The 9,643-nt window shown below is 43.7% G+C and overlaps 1 long non-coding RNA gene across 7 annotated transcripts in view; it reads left to right on the forward strand.

Moving 5' to 3' along the window:
• The window catches only part of LOC125915150 (uncharacterized), a 212,588-nt gene extending 202,945 nt beyond the window's left edge, over window positions 1–9,643 (forward strand). For 6 of the 7 annotated variants that reach the window (XR_007455578.1, XR_007455585.1, XR_007455590.1 and 3 more), the window contains one exon: window positions 6,272–6,794. This is a non-coding gene — a long non-coding RNA (uncharacterized LOC125915150). The other variant, XR_007455587.1, reaches the window with a different exon arrangement.

Raw genomic sequence — 9,643 nt, forward strand, 5'->3', positions numbered from 1 at the left:
CACACGAGCTTTGGAAAAACACTTAATTTTCCTCTATGTCGGCTCTCTGCCGTAACGTGGAGGAATAGTACCAGCTGGGCTTAGGAGACCATTACTGAACGATGCGTAAAGCGTTTTGCAATCTGAAGCATTAGCTCATAAAAGATGGAGAGGCAAAACATTCTGTTCCTTACCCTGTGTGTGGGGCATCAGACTGAATTTCAGGGTGGAGTAAGGGAAGGTCACTTTACAAAATGTGAAAAAGATGTGGTTTTTGAGCTCAAGGCTAGACATGAGAGGTTTGGATGGCACTACCTGTGTGTGTGTGTGTGTGTGTGTGTGTGTGTGTGTGTGTGTTACACACACACGTACCTATACTCACGTGAAAAATCGAAGTTGTATTTCTCTTACTTTGAGAGGTGTCCGGGCGGCATTTGAGTTGGCCAGCCACTGTTAATAGGGCTACGTTTCTTCCTGCATCTCAAAGAACGGACTCATTAGAGGTTTTCCAATATGATGTGAAAATCGTGTTTTTTATCTGAGAGTTCTCTGATTGAATTCATTATGTACCCGATGCAGGCTGTCTTCCAGGCCAGCCCATCCGTGTTGATCATTTGTTTATTGCTCTCTTTCTTTTTCCACAAAGGATTGGCAGGGTTGGTGGGAGGGCAGGTGGTGCCGTAAATGAAAGATATCTAATATGTTTTCTGTTCTTTTGGGACTTTGAGAAAGCAGCAAGCCACCTTATAAAGGCAGGCGTGTTTTTGGCCATCTAGATGGAGAAGGGTCTCCTCCAACTGCAGGATTAGTGGTTACACTGATCCTGTAAATTAGTTCTTCTTCTCTTCGATGCTGTAGGATCATGGAGTGGCCCAGCAAACATGTCTTCGTATCAGGGGAAGGTAACCTTCCCATTCCCAGCAGGCAGGACAAATAGGCCAGCAGGCGACCGGGCAGGATTTCCTGGGCTTCCCGAACAAATGAAAAAAAGGCAGGTGTCACTCTCCTGCCCCCGGGGCCAACCAGGTCACAGGGTAATTGCCCAGTTGCCTGCTGGGATAGGCCCACTAGGGTCTTCTCGCTCAAGGTTCATTTTTCATTTTGATTGAGTCATGATGGCTTAGTGCCACAAACATCAGAGGATATGCCTGGTAGGGAAAAGGTCATAAAGAACTCCAGTGATTCCCGCCCCCCCCTTCCCTAAAACCCGGGGTTCATTTTCATGGAGTCGTTTGGAAGGGGTGGGCCAGCAGAGCTGGTTGCTGGGTTATGTCTTTCTCCGCGAATGGCAGCAGCGAAATCTCCATCTTGCTAGTTGAAGAGTTGCCTGGCTGCCTTATTTCAACTGAGGCAGCACAGCCTGCTTTAGCTTTGAAGTGTGAAAACCAAATAAAGGTTGGCAAGGAGAAGAGCTGGAAGCCGCATAGCCTTCTCGGAGCCTGAAGAGACACGCCCAGCCCTGTGCACTGAATGCAGATGCTTTTCCCCAACCCCTTACTCACCCCTTGTCCCGTGTCCACCCCCCCCCCCCGGGGAATTGTGGGCTCAAACAGCAGCAGGCTTGGTTGGTTGCCTCTTACTGGAGCTTTTCTGTTGTGGCTGGTGGACAGACGTTGTGAACTTCTCTAATTTGGGAAGGGACCAAACAGATGCTCGTCCTCCAGCTCTCTTGGTGTAGGTCTTCCTAATCTGCCCGTGACAGCGAGGCACGCGTGCACACGCGCACACACACACACACACACACAGACCTGACTTTGGTTTGCCCCAGCACCCTGAGTAATGCTTTAGGCTATTTATTGTCTACCCCCTCCATGTCCTAGGGAAGATTTTAGAAATTCTAATACAGGAGGCTGAGAAAGGAAAATATTGGCTTCCACAGTACAAACATCTCTGTCCTGAAAGGAAATGTTAATTTTCCCCTAAATCAAATGTTGACATAGATCAGCCGCCGCTAAAGATGTGTCACTATGAGGGAAGGGTCTCCGCTCGGGAGCCCGGATATTGGGCTGGGGTCTCTCCTCCGAAACGCTAACTGGTTTAGAATCTAAACAGGTTTGGCTTGGAAGTTTTGCGAATAGTTCCAGTTTGTTTTCGAAAGCCGATCTCTCTGGGACACCCCTCCTGAGCAGGGGAGCAGGGAACAGGGTTCCACTTTGTGGAACACACCGTTTCTGCCTAAGCCTGGGCCCCTGCCCTGGTCTCGGCAGTGGTTCAGGCCCTGCTTACCTCTGCCAGGAATACAGGATTTTAACGGGAGGTGGGGGCGGGGAAGGCTAAGGGCACCGAGCAAGGATGTGGTGCTGAGGCAAAGAGAAATTTCCAGCACTAGGTGTCTTACCTGCTGCTTTTCTCCACTGCCCCCCAAACACACAGCCTCCGTATTCTCCTCTGTTCAACACCTATGTTTTGAAAACTGCAAATTGAGTTCACCCACCCTCTCCCTCTGACTAGGCACACGCGCGCGCGCGCGCGCACACGTGCACACGCACGTGCGCGCGCGCGCACCCTTTTAACTCGTGAAGTTTGAAAGATGATGATATATACAACCAGCGTGCTTTGCCAGTCTGAGCGGTGAAGGCCAAGATTAATGCAGAAGGTTGGTGCAATGTTGCCGCAGAGCAGCGTGATCAGAATACAAGATGGAGCAGAGGGGGGAAGGCCAAGAAATATGTCTGCGCTTGGAGTTTACACGAGTCTCCTTAGCAACTTGTCTGAATTTATTTTTCCCTTAACGTGTGTGGGTTTCTTCCAAACCCGGAGTGAAACGGGAGTTGTAGCTCCTAACAGTCCTCGATTTCTAAGAGGGTGAAATCGTTTCAGTGGGTGGCAAGCCCTTCTCTCCCCTTGCCGGTTCCTCTCTCCCCGCCCCCCCCCCCCCCCCCCGGCCCCCCCCCCCCCCCCCCCCCCCCCCCCCGACCCCTCCCTCCAGGAGGTGGCTCTGCTCCTTTGCATTGTGACTTTGTGGACTGTTGGGAGCGTTCCAGAAATTCTCATCTCCACGGGGGAAGGAGAGAGCCTGTTTCTGATGGCCACAGCTGTGCAGGTTTCTGCCACAGCCTCGCTGCTTCCTGTGCGTGTAGCTTATGTGTCACTGCGCCTGTTTCTACGCCCGTGTGTTGTAAAATAGGGAGAAGCCGTCCAGCTCCTTTCCTCTCGACTGTTTCTTGACATTTTTTTGGTCTTGCTCTTCTCCTTTTGCATCTCTTACCCCTCTCCCCCACCACACACACACACACACACACACACACACACACACACAGCGTCCTGTAATTCTAATTAGAATATAATATAATTAGAATATAAAGCTATTTGGCAAAAAAATTTGGCAAAAAAAAAAAAAAAAGCCCTGACTTTTAGGAATCTGGTACGTTGGATTTTACGGGATTGGGTTTATTTCAGGGGAGACCACCAGAAATAATTACAGTGGTTTTACCTAAAATTGCTTTCCCTTGAAATAACTCTGGGGTAGTCACAGTTACTGCCTCATCGGCGCCGATATCGAATATAAATCTTAATATTTCTCCTTCTTTGCCCCCTCCCCTTCTAGAGTTAGGGGAAAAAAAGAAAAATGAAACCTGGCCAAAAGACGTTAAGGTTTGATTTTGGCTCTTTTACAAACAGATGTTGCCTGTCATTCTATTGTTGTTAAGCAGGTACCAGATTGGAGCAAGCAGCAGTGTGTGTGTGTGTGTGTGTGTGTGTGTGTGTGTGTGTGAAAAAGAGAAAGAAAAAAAGGAAGTCCGGGGGAGAGAAGAGAGAGTGTGTTGGGTGGACAGGGGGCTGAAAGGCAAAAAGATTGATTTCAGGACAAGTTGACAGCAAGAAGTAGGTGATACAGATTAATACTTTTTTTTCCCCCCAAACTCCCAACGTGGTAGCAGTGGTATAAAATCGTGCTCTATTTGGCTGTTTGCTGTTTCGAAGAAAGAGGGAAAGGTGGAAATCAGTCGACGTGGAGAGCCTTAGCTGGGAAAACCTGGCCTCTCCTAGGCTGAAATGGAGGCGATTGGTTGGGTGTTCAGATGTTCCCTCTGAGTAAATGCAAACCCTCCAGGAAAGCAAAGGTCTTTCTGTTTGAGCTGAACTTAGTTTCTTGCGCTTGGTGGTTGTAGGCATCCTGGTAGAGGCTCCGGGGCTCCCTTGTACTTTTCCCAGAACAAGCATCCCATTGTTAGAGTCCGGGTTTTAAGGACATCCTGACTCTTTACATATTGCACATCTCTTTTCTCGCAGGATCCAAGTGATTTTCTTCTCGGTTCCTTACCAAGCCTCTCTGCACCCTCACTTAATTCGCAGCTTCCTAATCGAATTGTGGGCTGCTTTCTCAAGAGCAAAACATAGCTTTAAAAGAAAAGTGTTAACATCGGCTGGCATATAGGAAACCTTGTGCAGCGTGCAGTTCATTTATCTGAAAGAAATGACAGACATCTGATTTTTAAAAATATGTATCTCCTGTCTCCATATCAGAATCCGGGGCTTCTGTATATATATTTTTTCAAATTGTGGTTTAAGAAACCTTCCTGGCTTTATTAACAATCTAGCTAGAAAGGAAGTTGTAGGCTGGCATCATTGTTTGCATTTTAAAAAAGGAGGAAAAATTGTCATCCTAAGCAAACTTCTTGCTTTCAAAAGTGAAAGTAGTCTCCTTAGCCAGCTGCACACGAAATAACTTGTTACTGGCAGCCTCTTTCTCTTTTGTTCCGTTTGGTGTGTCAGAAGCAAATTTGCCTCCACTTTCTCACCCTTAAATGGTCGATCTCTGTTACGCTTCTATCCAGGGCGAACCTCGAGTGGGTTCAAGATGGTTTGAGGAGCGGGCTGCTTTTTTGTCATTTAAAAACAACCTGAGGGCATCTTTTGTTTTTGTCCAGTCTTTCTTATTCTGTCCCACTACTTTCACGTCTTTGTTCTTTGGTGGACCTAGCCATACTTCAGTTTTCATTTTCCATAAAATACGAATTTTTTTTTAATGCGGGGGGGTGTGATAGGAAGATTATCAATATCAATTTCTAGTTTTCCCTGCTCCCGAAAGGAACACGAAAACGAATGCGTTGCCTTGCCAGTCTCCTCCCAACTGCTCCCTTCTGGTCAGTTTTTCCTGGGCAGAGTAGAATTAATTCTACCTAAGCTAGCTGGCTTTGGTGCCGGCGCCTTTGCACCGCATGCTAGAGAGCCGCTCCCACGCCGGGTCTGGCGTCCTGGTGGCAGTATCGCAGGTGGATAGAGCGTGGTGTGACGCGTGGCACCAGTGAATTACTCTTGGGGCAGCAGTTGCTGGATGTGCCTTTTTTGTTGTTGTTGAGGTGATTGGATCCTTCCTACAGAAAACGAGGGCTGCAGAGGGTGAGAGAAAAGACATCAGGAAAACAGAAAACCCATAGGGAGACCAAAGACTAGCTGTCGCCCCTGCCTCATGACGAATGCCAAAGGGTAGATTTGAGTCTTTTTTTGTTCTTTTTTTTCTTTTCATTTCTCCCATCCTCTCTCTCTCTCTCTTTCCTCTCTCACTTTCTCTGTTTCATTCTCTTTCTTTCTTGTTCTGTTTCTCTTTTTCTTTCGCTCTCTGCCTCCGTTTCTTTCTTTCTTTCTTTCTTTCTTTCTTTCTTTCCTTTTCTTTCTTTCTTTCTTTCTTTCTTTCCTTTCTTTCTTTCTTGTCTTCTTTCTTTCTCTTTCTCTTTTACTCTTTTTCTCATCTTTCTTTCTCTTTTTCTTTCTTGTCTTTCTCTTTCTCATCTCTTTTTCTTTTTTTCCTCATCTTTCTTTCTCGTCATTTTCTTTCTCTCTTTCCTTCCTTCTTTTCTTTCTTTCTCTTTGTCTCTTTCTCATCTTTTTCTCTTTCCTTTTTCTCATCTCTTTCTTCTTTCTTTCTTTCTTTCTTTCTTTCTTTCTTTCTTTCTTTCTTTTTTAAAAGCTCAGTTGAATTTTTCTGTCCCCTCAGGACAAAGGAGGTCTGCAGAGAGTCTGTACAAGACGTACATCTTTAAAAAAAAAAAAAAAAAGGAGGGTGGAGGGCAGGGAGTCTTTCTGTTGGTGTCGTTCTGCTGACATCACCATGGATTTGGTGTTCAAGTCCACAGGCAGGCAAAACTCAAATACATTTTCCCTTTTGCAAGCAGCTGCACAGTGAGTTTGCCTTCCATTAGTAAAGGAACAATGAAGGAAAAGCAAACCCAGCGTCTAAAACATGGCCAATGAAAGAACGTGGGAAAGGAAGCCAAGAATCCTGCTGTGGTGGAAGAGGGGATAGACTCATGAATTCTCCACAATAAGATATTTTACTTCTTTTTAACAGCCCCATCAGCAGAGAGAAATAATGACTCCCGAAACAGTTCACAATCAAAAGTTAAAACGATGTTTCAGTGATGCTACATCATGCCAGGTAATGATTGCCCAACTTGATTGTACCTTGACCATTCTTAATTGTTGATAGCCTGTCTCTTAATCATGTGTAGCAAACGAGCGGTTTGGTATAAAACATGGGAATTTGTGAGTATTTTAAGACCTCACATTCCTGTTTAATCTTTTTTTTCTGGTAGAATCGTTCTCAGGGTTTGTCGATAGCCAGGGAAATTCCAGGAAAAATGTGAAAGTGACTTATATGCAGAACCTTTGTGTCCTGTATAGTTCTGGAAATGAAGTAAAAATTAGGCTGCCCAGTGTTTTTCTCGGATTATTTTTATGTCAAGGTTTGGGTGCCCTTTTACTCTTATTCTGGTGTTCATTCTGATTTAGCTTTTAAACAAGATTCGGGTGGCAACAAGAAACGAACCAAAAAAACAAACAAAGAGCCTTGATCCAGTTAAAATAATTTTATTTTCCAGACGCAGGGCTAATGGTTGGAAGATACTGGCCTAATAAGGTGGCAGCGAACTTTAAAAAATAGGATTTCTAAGGAGTTACTTTTTTCAGGTAATAGCGTTTTCCTAGAACTTTCCCAAACCTTCCATTTCCTCAAGTACTGCCCATTTTTAGGGCATGCCCGAATGATTTAATTATGAAGCATAATTGCATTTTAAACTCGATTTTTAAAACTAGCAACTGGTTTTATAATACTCATGGCGAATGAGTAGAGCGGACATGGCATTCAACTGTATGGAATTCAGCGGAAAAAACGTAAAGTTATTACTTAACAGTGCTTACTTTCTTTTGACAATGATTTAGGCAGAACTCATTTGAAACCATCAGGCACTGTCCTTAAACTCCATGGCTATCTTGGGTAATTGAATATAAAAATGTAAATATTAGAAGATTGTCTCTAAAAAGCCTACCGTGTGCTCTGAATTCCTGGAAGATAGAGCTTCTGTAAATTGCATCATAACAATATTGACATTTTAACTTCAGTCCTAGATTGGTAACACTGTATGGCGTATAATGGAACTCTCCCTGTACATGTCTAGGGGCTAAGATTTGAGCTCAGCTCTCATGATATAGGTAGTTTCCTTATAGTGTTATCGCAGGACTTTGTGCCACTTAAAAAGGTTTAATAACATAAATGATATATCGCTTGATAAATTACCTTACCCTGATTTGCCATTGTTCATAAGCATCAGCCTACATTTTCCAACTTAATTACGAGTATTAATATGTAAGAGAGCCCCACAAAACCTTGCTTAATAAAGCAAGCCAAAATTTCTTCTGAAAAGAACATTTCTTTTCCTCCTTAGCACAGAGAAGCTTCTTGAAGGAGGTATTCAATTCATATTTTGGAGAAGCTTTCTACCTCCAAACAAACCACACTGCTAGGAGGTCAGTATTTGACTTAATTCTTTTCCCCCTGCAATCTAGGCATCTTCTGATTTGTTTTTTGTTTTTGTTTTTTCTGAAATTAAAACTGTGGATTGTTTGGAAGCTAACAATACAAACCATTTGGAAGGAATAGCTTCTCTCTGTCCTATATTTACCAAAGAGAGAGAGAGAGAGAGAGAGAGAGAGAGAGAGAGAGAGAGATGCCCCCAATGAAAACATAGCATTGTGCTCCTTTCTGTGGGCTTTGAAGGTACACATTTATGAAGACGGCTCTAATTGAATGACTAAGTATAACACTTTGACAGATCGTCTTTCATTCATTGCTAACAAGTACTGCATTACATCTTTGTAATGAACATGAAAATGACAGTTAGCCCTCATCACTCGGGAAGCCTGGGCCGATTCCTTCCTATCTGAGTGAGAGCTCCTATGTCACCCGTGTTCCAGTAATCCTGAACAGTATGCAGGGCACCCATCCTCAAATGCCTCTGGTCATTTGTGCCTTTGTCAGAGAGAGATCAAAGGAAGAGCAGAGGCTTAGAGTTTATTTTAAAATCTTTCATTTTAGAAAGGAAAGGAGCATATTAAGGTAATAAAGCAAAGACCCCTCGGAGGTGAGTGGTTTGGATCCTAATTCTTTCCACTAGCTACTCTGTTGTTTCTTTGGATCTCAAAGTCAAGCCATGGAACTGCAACTAAATTCTCAGTCTGGGTAACCTTCACGGCACCAGTGGGCTGCAAGTGGTCATACCCACGGTTCAGTCCTGATGAAACAGACAGACAATGAGATATCTGTGAATGGTCGCATCTCAGTCCCTATTGGTTCTGCCATTGGTTTTATGTGCTCTTGTTTTCATATTGCAGGTCATGTACATAAGGGCCTGCTCTTTTCTCTAAATAGTCCCCAAATCCAACTCTGTCTTTTCCCAGATTCTTGAGAAAGGCCGGAATGCTCATATGTCGAGGCAAAGGAGAGAGTTTTTTTTTATGAGATCCAGGATCTATAGACACTGCTAACAAAAATTAAAAAGGCCTCTTTTTAGGTCATGCCAAGGATGGTGGCGTGTGTTTTTCCCAGTTATCTAGGGAGGGGGATTATTTTACTTTCCATCATGTGTCCTAGAAGTGCTTATGATTAAGACCGTGTCTTCCGTAAAATTCATAAAAGAAGCCATTAATGAAGCTTCGTTGCCTTGGATTCCCATTCTTACATGTGGAACATTGCTTTGGGAGAAGGAATGTTATATTGACAAATGAAATCATTTATATTTATAAGAAGGCCTCAGAAACAGGTCCGTTGTCACATCCTTGAAAAGTTTTGCGGGGGTCAGGGGGGGACAATTACGCTATTTCTTTTCCACTTCAAATTTTATAAAATAAGCCCAAACTTGCTCTGTGTTCATGTTTGTACCAATAGTGGGGGGTGGGGTGGAAACAAAACCATAAACTTTTCCTAAAGATGAGTCTTTCAGTTTAACGTAGCTAGAAATCTCTTCCAGAAGACTTTTCAGAAAATACTTATAAGCCTGTTCGTGGTGCTTGCCAGTTTATTCTACCTGTTTTCCAGAATGCAAATAGAAAAGAAAAAAACTCATCATCCTTGTTCATGTGATTACAGGCATTTAAGAGGAAGAACTTCCATTGGGGATTTCATGTGTTTCTCTCTCTCTCTCCCTCTCTCTCCTGCTTATAATTTGGTACCACTTTGCCCAGATTTCGTGTTAAGATCTGAATAAATGAGTCTTCCAAAATATTAAACAGTAACCTGATGAAATTTACCTAAAGCCTAGCGTATCTGTGGAATAAGTAAAAACAGAAGGACCTGCGTGAGGGACAACACTGAGGATGCTGCTTAGCCTTCGCAGCAAAGTTTCTTTCTTTCTTTCTTTCTTTCTTTCTTTCTTTCTTTCTTTCTTTC

This window comes from Panthera uncia, chromosome D1 (assembly GCF_023721935.1).
Source record: "Panthera uncia isolate 11264 chromosome D1, Puncia_PCG_1.0, whole genome shotgun sequence".
In the NCBI taxonomy this organism is placed as follows: domain Eukaryota; kingdom Metazoa; phylum Chordata; class Mammalia; order Carnivora; family Felidae; genus Panthera; species Panthera uncia.